Below are 13,517 nucleotides of genomic sequence, written 5' to 3'. Positions count from 1 at the left end.
TTGATCCAGTTCCTGAACTCTGTGTTTCGTTTCCTACTTTGAAAAATTCATAAAAGTAAAACTCCTCCCTATAAATGACTTCTTCATTTTGAAAGATAACATTTCACTTACAGCTAAGAGAGGCCTTGCAGTTAAAATTTTACAGTTTGATGGATCTAAACTTCAGGGATTACTTCGTCTGTGGATTATTCTATTTCCTTGTCTATTTTTAAATTACTAGTACCCAAGTGTCCCAGTTAGATGGCCATTGTGCTAGGTGCCATAGGTTCATATATATTCAAAGCACGTACATTTTTCTATCATCAACAGTGAAATATTGTTGAGAAGATGAGGAGAAAACAATGTAACAATAGCAAAGATATGCATGAAACTCAAAGACAGCTAATGGCAGAGAAAATAAAAAACAACACAACAAACAGCTGATAATTCTCAGTGCCCTAACTCAGTTTCAGGGGAAATGGAAACTGCCCTGACATCTTCAAAATAAAGAAACTAGGGAGACTACTACTGCTACACCTCTGAATAGGTGTCCAAATCTATCGTGGTTGTCTTGTATTTATTTCAGTTTTAATATCCTGTGGGTTGGAAAGATAGTCTGTTACCTCATTAACTTCCATTTTGAGTTGCTGCTGTTCCGCATGAATATATTTCTTGCATTTCCTTATGACTTTCTTCACTGTTCTGCCTCATTTGGGATAAAAAGATATTTTTTATAAACTTTGGTTATAAAGCTCTCCCTCAAGCTTTTCAGCTTTGTACCTCAGTGGTATTTCTCTTCTTATTACTCACTATCCTCAGATAGATACTTGGTTATTTTGGTCATATTTCTTCCAAGAATTATTAACCCTGTTTATCAAGCTCCAGGAAATATTTGTTCAAGCTAAGTATGAACAGGCTTTCAAGAGTTTGCAGAGAATCTAAGAGGACTAATTTAATCATCACCCTGACCGTAGTAGAAAGGGACATATCAACATAATTAGATTTTTTTCCCACTGGGATGCTTCCAGAGTGTAAGCAAGAGTGGTGTTTGACCAAGTCTTTCTACCTACTGAATGCAGACACATTCACAGCTGAAGTCACAGTACAATACTAGTAGCTGACAAAAGTGTTCTTTTTACTCTTTGATAGGAAATATTTTTGATAGACATCAGGGAACAATGTTGTGTAGTAAGAAAAGAAGATGCAAATGCTAAAGAATGCCTTTTGCATAGGTGAAAGTGTTTATCATTTCAACTTATTCTACAGCAAAGAAAGACAACCAAGTTCCAGGGGTGAGGCAAAGAATAGATACGGAACTGCCTAGTCCTGGCACTGGAAAAGAAACTTTAATCTTGCTTGGAAGGTGAACAAGCCACAGTGGATCTAAACGATCAAAGCTTATTTAGACAGAGTTAGTGTAGAAATCCCCTGTCTCCAATAATACAGGCATAGTGTTCGGGTAGTTAGCATGTATTAGATACTATAAAGTAATAACTATATGTAGACAAAACATCCTTTTCTCTGTAAATCTCTCAGAAATAAGAATAATTTTTTCCTTTAGTAATTAGTTCCATTAGAATGTACATTTACACAGCAGTGCTTATAGACTGAATACCATATTCTTCACACTCTCCTCGGTGATTTCTATATTTAGCATGTCATCAAATATTCAAATATTTATTTATGTGAAATGATATTCTAGAGCTTAGAATATTTTAATATTTATTCAAGCTGAATATCTCTTCAGTTTGCAGAGATGGTAAAATGCCTTGTTCTTTATAATTAAAATCTAGATATGAATGACATATATCCAGATTCCAAGGATAAGGTAAGTAAAATTTTACTTCCTATAGGGATGATTTTGTCAAAAACAGTGGCTAGTGTGAGACAACAGTATGTTTTCCATGACAGAAGGTATCAGGGAAAGATCTTCAGTTGACAAAGCGAAATCAGTTTACAAGTAGATTTTAAAGCTTGGAAGTAGGTTACAAGAAGAATTAAGCTGTTGCAGCACAGCTTCAGAAAGCTCGTGAGTGAAGTGCTTATCTAGATAGAAAAGGTAATACACCGTAACAAAAATGAGATAATAAAAGTAAATGATCAACACATGGTTTTCTCTCTGCAGAAGGAAGGTTGTAAATGCAGATTTGCTCAGCAAAGACAAAGAAAATCTGGATTGACTCAGGCATAATATATGCAAAAGATAAGAATAACTTTTATTTAGCAAATGAAATAACTCCCACGACAACCCAAATTACATATGTGCAGTGGTCAAAATAAAGTTGGATGCCAGCAGTTATTCAATGTGTTAGGAAAGACACTCAGATATGTCCTCTTCTAAGCTGTGTAAATTGTAAATTTGTTTGATGGCTGATGGCCTTGACGTGGCTTCTGGTAAAGAAAGGAAAAGGGAATAACAGATCATGTAATCCCTGGCTGCACTAGGAATCCTCACCATGACCTTTATCTTCTGCTGTTTGTCTTCCAACTTGAAAAGAACAGCTAAGCAATAGTTCTAGCAGTAGTTAGTCTCTTTTCAGTAGAAGACCAATCCCTTTTCCTTGGGGCCAAAAAATAAATTTTTTAAAAAATGACAAATCATTATTGTTTGTTACTTGTGGAACATATGTGCTACTTCTACTCTGACCTTCATAGCCAAAAATTATCACATAGTTACAATATTAACATCTGCAGAAATATACCAATACAAAGATATTCTTTTCTAACTCTCATCAGATGTGAAACACAACTTTTCAGGTGCTAAACTAAGCTTGCAGTCTATCAAGAGGGTTTTATACTTACTGTTGCATATGATATGACATGATTTCTAGACTGAAACAATCACATCAGTTTAAACAGGTGCTCTTGCTCTGGAAAATAGAAATATTACATATGAAAGTATTGCTAAGTATGTTAAGCATTTTAAAACTCTAGCCACCATCTCTGAAATGGAAATAACACTAGTAAAGTAGAAGGAGTAAACAGTCAGAAATATATAAGAAATAATCTTTATATACTACTTAATTGTTGCGACATTAATATTAGCACTAACATCTGAAAACTTAAAAATTTCTGCAACAAATTGCGTTTTCTGATATAAATTCAGAGTAACTCTAAGCCAGTTAGAGCCAGTACAAGATCAGTGTTCAAACAGTGTAAATACACACCCTATCTGGGCTTCTCTACTGGGGCTCAAATGTCTGTTAATTAATGAATGCAGTGTATTCTGGAAGGAAAATAAATAATAAAGGAAGTAAAGTAAATATATAAGCACTTGGAACATAAGGAAACATCAATAGGACCCTTATTTTACAGTTCCAGTCATCCAGTCTAATGATCTTTGGAATTCTGTTTTGCAGAGATTATTTTTGTAATGATTTCTATTGATGGCGTCATTTTACATAACTGTATGTAAGAAAGAATGTGTTCACTACATACAATATTGCGTATAGTTATTAGCAGCACCACATGTGGCTGGCATTTTATATTTTAAACTCCTTTTGGTTTCCAACACCCTTCATATTTATGATACATTCTGGAGTTCCACTACTCAATTTCATTCTGTCTTTAAATGAGTAATTTCAGTCTATTGCAATACAATTTTCTCTGACAGGACCCAGAGAAAGTTTATCTGAGTATCTTGTATATCTTGTATGGTGACTGTAAAACTGACCTATCTTTCACAGCACCAGCAATGCAATCCCTTATGAACGTGGAATAAGAATCAGTTTCCATCAAAACAGGGTTAGATTTTTTTCTGAAATTCAAAACGTTCACCGAGGCTTGCAAAACCAGAAATTATATGAATGCTGCCTAGCTTCATTTTAAAGGTCATAAAATACATTTATCACCCTTAACATCTTTTATGACTCTGGAATTAAATTATATTGTCCATGTGTTTTTCAAGCACTCCTTGTATGAAACCCAGGGAGGTATAATGAATACTATTTATAAAGGCAGAATTACAAGATTATTGGAATGAATGCTGCATGAACTGTACAGCTTAAGGGTGAGTGAATAAAATTTTCCATCAATAATATTCATAATTATTACAGTTTTGCTACTTTAGGAAAAAGTGAGCTACTGAAATATGTCTTGGTTTTGACTCAGCACTTAGTCAAAAATATTGATTCAGTAAGTAAGGGTACAATCTTATGTCTCCTCAGCAGAATACACTCAGCACAGACAACGAATGCAGCTGTCAGAGACTCTGTCATGGTGCTTTCACTCTGCTGTGTGACAGCCTGGATTGCATGCCTGAGTTGCAGCTATTATGGTTCTGAATTTGTTTATGAATAGGAAGAGGCCTGTATAGCTGTTTCTGGGATTTTGTCGATCACATTGTTGAAAGTCTTTTTCAAAGTTAGTCTTGTCTTGATAAAGTATACATTTGTATACTCAAAAAATGTTTGATGATTTTATGTACGACGATTCCTTCCCAATATTTATACTTCCTATTTATTTACTGGTAACAATGCAATCATACTACAGACTCTATTTTTTGATAGGGTAAACAAGCTTAATTCTCTCTTCAGCATTTCAACAGTCCTTCTCAGCAGCTGTCTGGTCCAAATTAATCTTTCTTGAATACAAGGGACCAGATTTATATATGGTATTCCAGATGGAGCTTTGGCAGGTCCTTATACAATGATAGTAATATTTTGTAAAACCTAACAGAATTATCTTTCTGTTTATAGTCTCTTCATATTCTTCGTGGTGTATTATTTTCATAGATATTAGTTATCCTGCAAACAAGACCTGTAAAACTTGGAAGATCTTTAAACTCATTTCACACTGGCAAGACAATGTTCTTTTTCTCCTGCCCAGTTGTTTCCAGGTGATGTGCACTCCCTGGTAGAGACCAATAACAAAGCTATTAACAGATACATTGCAATAACTTTGACTTCCTAATAATAAATGCCATCCTATTTCTACTGCTAAGCTCTATTTTTTTTCTATAGAATACTCCAATACTCCAGTGTATTGATGATGTTTGCCAACTTAATTATGAGTAAATTTCATAACTAGAGTTCTTTGCTTTATGCTAAAGCAATCAATGTTATTAATATCTGCTCTAGAACCAATAATTGTGTAACTCTACAAAAGACTTCCCTGTAGCCTGATATGTCCCCTCTTCATAAATCTCATATTCATGTCTAAAGCTCTCTTTCCATATCCTGTCCATAGTTGCAGTTTACAGTTCTGCACTTCTGAAGTTAGCCACCAATTTCCCTGTCATGACACAATTTGGGTTGTGAGGGGAAGACTGGGTCCTCCCATAACATTTATGTGTTTTGTGCCCACCAGGCTAAATGAAGGAAAAGTGATGCCAAACAATTGATCTGAAAAGGAATTTATTTGTACATGTGATCGTAGGAATAAGGCATTGGCTTGCTAAATCTGTGGTAAGGGAAAATGGAGAAAGGGAGAAAGGGGGAGAGAGGGGAAAGTGCAATGATACCACCCAGGCTCTGGTGCTGTTCTTCTTATCCCAGGATGGGAGGTCCCAAGACTGAGGGACTGAAGTCCCAAGGGGGAGGGACTTCTGGTGGACTTGCGCAGTGCTCCTCCTGGAAAGTTCTGGAACTGAGTTTTGCGGAACTTAAGGGTGATCTGGGGTCTTTCGTGAGTCCAAGGTATAGTTCTGCCCTTGCTCTCCCTAACTGCAGGATTGCAGCCTGACCGCTCTTGACAGCAAGCTGGGCTGCTTGCAAGGTAAGGTCGGCGCAGAGAGATACTGCCTCTTTGCTGCAGTAACAACAGCCACAAAACAAATAACTTAAGGCAAACCATTTAAGGCAAAAATCAGTCTCTGACATTTCCATGCAAAAAATGTGCATCACTTCTTCACATAGATTAAATATGCAATCAGTTATTTCTTCAAAAAGGTAATGCGCTTGTTTGTCATTCACTCTTTGTAAACGCATGTTGCATTTTATAACTTTTTGTGTTAACTTTTGTACCTTTAAATTATGACAATGGTCATCAGTTCTGTCAGAATTTGAAGACAGTCAGTTTTTTTGCCCTCTTACACTCATCATGGAGTGCAATAAATTCTGAGGTTGCCTTCCACCTGACTGTATACAATTCAGTTATTTTTAACCATCAGGGTTTCTCTGTCCTTCCTAGTGACGTATTCCTTATCAAAAGGTAAGATAAAATGTTTATTTAGCTTTTCAGCAAAACTTAATTTGCCTCTAAAATCTAACCTTCCTGGAGTTCATAGTGAACGCATTTCTTCTTTTCTTAATCTCTTTTTGTTTAAACAGTTGTATTTTTTTATTGTTGTTGTATTTATTATTTTCAAGATCAAATTGCTATTTTGATTTACTTATTTAGCTCTGCATTTCCTTTCTTTGACAATCCACTTTTTTATTTTCTATCATTGCTGCTATCACTACTGCATTTTTCGATAAATTATATCTGGAGTCTTTCCTAATAAGTATTTTTTTTCTCCTTTATTTGAAACATAGTTCTCAGAAAATCACTGTGCCTTAAAAACTTTCTTGCTGAGGTCTCTAAACTCTTCAGCCTAGACAATGTCATGCCTAATTAATTTAAATTCTCAAAATTTCCCCACTTGAAGCCAATATTAATTTACAGACTAATTTTTATTTTTGTGGGGTAATTTCCAGCTGGTGCAATGAAGAACTGCAGCAGGCACAACACCTCAGAATAACCAAACTGTATTAATGGTCATTGTTTTCCAATGTCAATTTGGACAAGTTTTCAATAGTGAGAAATGGTAGGATATATTTCTCTAGAAACAGAATATTAAAAGAATATATAAAACAGAAAACAGACTTTTTTCCCATCTACTGACAACACACTGTTAGAAGGCAAAATTTATGGAGAGAGAAAGAGAGTCTAAGGCCGTGCTGTTAATCAATATTATCAGTATCACAACAAAAAGTAGGTAAGAGTAATTGCAAGCATAACAATGAGAACTATTTTTTTTTTTAAAAAAAGCAATACTAAATGCTTAACTGAAGTCCTTGTTAAATATACATTCTCCCTGAAAAGAATAATGATACTGGGTTTTGATGGAAACAACACATTAGAACTAGAGAAAAATATTGACCTGCTTGCTGTCAGAGGTTGCAGTTTTGCCAAGACCAAGATGTTTCCATGGAAGTATTCCAATTTCTGACCAACTCTAATATAAATAGTTACTTGGGGAGCTGAAGGGTCTGGTCTTTCTGCATACTAAGCAGCATTGGCTTCCAAAGATTCTAATGCAAGTGGAATATCTTGCAGGGTTTGATCCTAAAGAAACCATATATCTTCCTACAGAAACTGCAGAATAATATTCTAGTATTGAATAAGCCTGACTGATAGAAGTGAGAGAAGAGGCTCTGTCAACATAAGAATACAAGGTAGGTACTGACCTGTGATCCAGAAGAATAGTCAGTCCCACACTATTGCATTCATGGGTGGGGAGGGGTCAACATCCCTTAATCTGATAAACTAGGGAGGTACGAGAATCCACAATATTACCAGTCTTTTAAAAAAGGAAATGAATAAAACCCACTAGCAGTGAGGGAATGACACATTGCTTGAAAATACTTCAATGTAATTTTTTCCTTTGATTCATCTGATGCATTCAAGACATTCTATAAATCAAGCAAGTAGTTGTTTTCTGGAGTAATGGATAATCACGATATCATCTCTAACATTGTATGACATTTGTTGGCTTTTAAAACAGCGACTTCTGTAAAAGCAGGATTCGGATCATTTCTTGTGATTTAGTAGAATCTTATTCCATGAGTATTTGTATTTGGCCAGATTATAAATTATTTTTTAGCATTCGTATTCAGTAACTCACAGGTTTCATCCCACCTAAAGGTTTCAGAATTGTGGCACTGTGTCAGTTTTGCTGCAAGTGCAATATAGAATTCATCTATAAAGTGCTGATATAAAAATCTGATGTAAAGTGGCGTGACTGAGTGTTCTGAACAATTTAGGATCTGAGATAAAGTATTCTAAGTCTAAGTATGTGGACAGTCCAGACCTCCTGACTCACTGCTGCATGCTACTCAACTCATATTTGTGATGAGTGGACATATTCTATCAAAAAATGCAAGTAAATCCATTCCACATCTTTGTAGTCCAGAGCAATATAAATATTGATATATCTCCATCACATTCGCATCACTTCTGTGTGACAGAAGCATGGTCTGTTGAAGTCTACTGTCCCACACAAAGGAGTCTCCTGTCAATAAGAGGGGTTGAACCCAAAAGTGATGAATTTTCAATTGTCTTACCTTTGTTAACTGTTTAATTACCACCTGTTTAATATTAAATGAAATAAAATAGTTTGAGCAATAAAATTCTTCCATTTCCTTTTTCTACATCCCACCAAATCTATTTTGTTACCTAGTAAAATAGAACATCATTACTGCTATACAGTGTATAACAACTGATGAAAATGATCAAACTGTATAGTTTAACAATGCATAGTGAAGGATGTTTAATTTTGTTTTAGAATGTCTTTTATGACAGCATAATCTCGGAGAGCATATTGATTAAACAACTGATAATCTAAATTGCAAAACACCGAGATTCTTGATACTTTATAAGAAATTAACCCTAAAACCTGAACATCATCTTTTCTATCTGATATAGTCTTACAGAAAAAAATCAGTCACGTTATTACTTATTCTCTGAGGTCACCATGCAGTATACAGCACCTAACTTTGAACACAGACAAAAAGATGAAAGTAAAGTCTAGTCAAATATCTCTGGCTTTCTGGTAATAATGATTTTTTTAAAAAAATTCTGATGTCATCTATGAGTTCACTATATTGAATGAATGCCTTTATGTTGCTTCAGTTCATTACCCTGTGCTGAACTTATCACAAGAATGTTATTCACTCCTTTCTTTGATAATTAATATTGATTGCATGTTATTCTGTTAGCAGGTAAAATGGCCTTCAGTTCCAGTCAGTAGAAAATCTACTTAGAAATTTAATAGTTATCTCTTTTCACATCCTTTAGCTTGCTTAATGGCAAATCTTTCTTGCCCAAAGCAGTTCTTCTTGTAGTTAGAAAACAATGAGCAAAGGAGGTAGCTAGCTTTATCATTGCTCATCCACAATTTCATTTGGTTGCTAATGCTTCTATCTGAATCTTTCCAAGCTGCTTTCACCAAGAGAAGATACAACTGAGAAAATAAAAGAGAATGTGAGTGCATTTTTTGAAGCCCAAAAAGACCATTGTGGATTAGTTGTTTGATGATTTGCGTTTGATCCTTTCAGAGTTCTCCCATCAAATCTACTATATTCTGATAATAGGAGCCTAGTCAATATTTGTATTCCTTCTGGGGAATATGCCAATAAGGCTATCTTTAAAAGTCTTTAAAAACATTTAAAAAAGGTTATCTAAAAAAAAAGGTTTAAAAAACAGTTAAAAAAATTGTTCTGATCAAAGTAGAGGAGGGCCTGACCTAAAAACCCAGCTTTGGAGGTTCCTGAATTGTATTAGCATTGAACTTTGACTCCTAATTTAATCTCAGTTCCATCATAATGTTGTTGGAAAATATATAAATCATGATATAAAACAATAATCTGAATAAAGCAAACCAATAGGGCAGGCTATTTTACTTTACGTGCAGAAAAGGAAAGGAGAAAATGTGGGAAAATAAATAAAAATAATTAGAAATAAAGTATTATGGAGTTAGGCATAAAGTAATTAATGCTGACAAATTACTTGAAGAGCTGTTGTTGAAGAGTAGCCACATAAAGGTTGAAAGCTTGTGGATCGAAATTAAAGACAGAAGAACCAATGGGAACCTTGTGGTTGGTGTATGTTACAGGTCACCCAATAAAGGAGAGTCAACTGGTGAAGTCTTCTTCCTCCAGCTACAGGAAGTTTCACGCTCACAAGATCTCGTCCTACTCGTGAACTTCAACCACCCCAATGTATGCTGGAAAAGTAGCATGGCAAGCTGTAGGCAATCCAGGAGACTCCAGGAATGCATTGTACATAATTTCTTAGTCCAGCTGATAGAGACTCCCACCCAGGGAGATGCAATATTGGACTTCATGGTCACCAATACAAGCGAACTCGTCAGTGATATTTGGATCAGAGGCAGCCTGGATTGCCTACAGCACCAGTTCTTCACCATCACAGTGGTGAGGCCCTGGCGCAGTTTGCCCAGGGAAGCTGTGGCTGCCCCACCCCTGGAGGTATTCAACGCCGGGTTGGATGGGGCCTTGAGCAGCCTGATCTAGTGGGAGGTGTCTCTGTCCATGGCAGGGATTTGGAGCGAGATGATCTTTAAGGTCCCTTCCAACCTTAACTATTCAATGATTCTGTGATTCTATGATTGTATTTTATTTTTATATTTAAAAGTTTTATGTTTTTTAATCAGAAAATCATCTGGCTACATACATTTAGAAACCAAATCATGCATCTGATGGGTTCATCATAAGAATGTAGGAGTCTGAGAAAGATCAAAAAACATGCCTTTGAGAATGGAGAATGAGGAAATCCTAAAATGATGTCTATTTGGCTAAGCATAGATTAGAAACAGACTCCTAGAAGATCATTTCCCCTTATTTAAAAGTCAGAGAATGGCAGTCACCTGCTAAGCTGAGCCAACATTGTCCCTTAGAAAAAACTGCATTAGAGTGTATTTAAGTAGACAATAGACATCCAGTTAAAAAGTACTTTCATTAATATGCTGTAGTAATTGTTTTTACTACCAAAGGCTATTACATTACAGGAACACCATTATATTTCAAACGTATTTTATATTAACCTATATACTGAAGAAACCTAATGGGTACCTTGCAGATCTGAGGGTGACATTTACTCCCCTGACACTGGAGCGTGTCTGTGGGTTACTGTGTATAAACGCCATTAAGATACTTTCTACCTTTGATAGTGTGCTTATTTCTGCCTTTCTGCCTTTAGATTGGCCTAGGGACTGAACCAAAAGCTACATTAGCATCTAGCCAGGCAGAAAACTATCCTGATAAAATGTAGAATAGATGACAATGGCAGAGGAAAAACGATACAGCATCATATAGCTCAGATTTTTTTTTGGGGGGGGGGCAGTGGGGGGAGTAGTGGGTAGCAATGATAGATAGGCACTAGAACACCTGGCTGGCTACAGTTCCCTGGGGGCACTCTGCAAATAGCTGACCTAATTGCAGGTGCTGGGATTGCTGTTGAAGTCAGCAATTGCCAGCAGATTCCAGAGAGTACTATCTAAGGAATTTTGTTAATTCCAAGTTGTGGTAAAGTCTATTCAAACATTGTCATCATCAGAAATTATTTATGTTCACTTTACTGGTCTTACATGCACGCTGTTCTCTTTATTCTGCCAGCAAATCAGCTAACCTGCCAACAGAAATATTCACATGTGGGAGGAAAGAAAGAATAGGAGCTGTCTGTCACTTGGTGTCACGTGAAAGCAAAAAGCCTGGGAGGATACAGTCACAACAGAAGATAGGTGGCCCTCCAGCTATTTCTATCTTGGTCACGGTCTTCCAAAGCACATAAAAATACTCAGCAAAAGGTCTCAAGTGAGGACCATTATGTTTTTACGATGATCAGTTCCACATCAAATAGAAGAAATTTGTCTTTTCTAGAGAAATGTAATTTTCCAAATTCACCCGTAGATTTTATAGCTAGAGGGGGTCATTAGGAAAATCCATTCTGATTTAATGAAGACCACAGAATTTCAGGGAGTTATTTGTTATCTCAAAAACATCATCTGGATTAGCTAATGCTTAGAGTTTAGCAAAGCAGATAGTTATCTCAAATTCTCAACGGAGTTGAGGATACACATCTTCTATAGATAAAGTATTTCAGAGATTAATTATTAATTATCTCTCTGTCTTGAAAAGGATAAATTTGAATTTATTACTAGCACACCTCTATTAAATAGATTTAGGACTAATAAATAACTTTGATTTGCAGATTCCATCCAGTGGAAGAATATGGCTAATGCCATATGCAAAAATAAGAAAAAAGAAGAAAAGTGACACATGGAGGTTCAGAGATTTGAATATTCCTACAAGAATGGCAGGTTGCAGAAGAGATAGTTTTCTTTAAGTGCCAAATATTCCTCCTGATTCTATTTCATTCTAAATAGTGTAAGCATGTGACGCAGGTACTTATAGACACATTTTTTCCTAAACAATTCAAGACAGTTGTGAAACTGAGAGGTAATGAATGGTGTTTTTCTAAGAAGATGGTGAATTTATCTATTAGGAAGCTGACACTATCCTACAGAAAGAAGGATTGATAGGCTATTATTGGGCCATTTGAGTTTAAATTTTTTTTCCATTTTTTCAAGTTTTTGATTTTCACCTTATATTGCAGCTGATTGTGTAGCTGTTCCTCTTGCCATTCACATGTTTTCTCTCTGAATCCAGATACAGAAAAGGTGTGTATTGATGTGATTGCATGTACACTCATTGGTACTGCAAGATGTAGGACTGAAATGGAGACATTTCACTTTAAAGCACTAGGTTATTTAGGGAAAATATTTTAAAATATACTGAATGAAGTGTGATGAAGTGGAAAGTCCTAAAAGCTGGGCTTTGAAGTGTAGCCATTTCTGTGCAGAAATGCTGAAGTACTAATGCTGAAGTCTATGAGTCCAAATGAATCCAGTGTGAGAAGAAATCCTTAGCTCTTTAAAACATAATTTTAAGATAGTTGCCAATAGTACTAGAATTTTTTAATGCAAATTTAAAATATGTGTATAAGCTGCTGAGAGATCTGACAGAAAGAAACACCCATATTTGGAGACAAAAAATGCACCAAAATTTTTCTTCTGCTATTTGGATTTTAATTGCTAAAGGCAGTCTCAAGATGAGTGTTTGTAGTAGTGAAAGACCGTGGGAGCCTCAACTCCTTGAGGTTAGCAGTATATAGCACTTAAGAAAGCTTAGTGAGACAAAAATTTGTTATATGACAGCAGTATTTTTATCCCACTATCTGCATATCCAGGCACTCTCTGAGAATAACAAGTTTATCCTGAGAAATAGAAGATAAGGCTATGAATCAGCTGGTAATTTTTTTAGCAAATGAAAATATTGACTGAGCCATCACTCTTGGATTTTATACTCCAAATATACTTGCATTCCAAATCAACAGTTACTAAGTAAAGAGCTTATTGAACTCATAGCTAAACAAAGGAATCTGCTCAGCATACGTATCTCCAGAATTTATAGGTTTGCAGCAGGATTAATGAAATAACAGTATTTGTTTCATCATTACCTTGTGCCATGTAGAAAGCTATTCTTTTTTAATTTCTAATTATCTGTTTCCTTCAGTCTCAAATATTTTTTTTTTCTTGTCAGTTGCATAAGCTGAAATGAAGTTACAGCATCTTACTGTGTAAAACTACAAACAGCAATGCCTGTAACAAGTAAACCTAATTCTTTCTAACAGAAATAGATTTTGTTGTCTGAATTAAGAGTGCCATATCTACCAAATTTAGGATTTTTTAATTTTTAAATACAAGTGTGATATAAAAGTGAGCACTGAATTCCAGCACTGCCTCTCCATTATGTTGGATG

The sequence above is a fragment of the Phaenicophaeus curvirostris genome, chromosome 4 (assembly GCF_032191515.1).
Source record: "Phaenicophaeus curvirostris isolate KB17595 chromosome 4, BPBGC_Pcur_1.0, whole genome shotgun sequence".
In the NCBI taxonomy this organism is placed as follows: Eukaryota; Metazoa; Chordata; class Aves; order Cuculiformes; family Cuculidae; genus Phaenicophaeus; species Phaenicophaeus curvirostris.
This window is presented reverse-complemented; position numbering follows the sequence as displayed.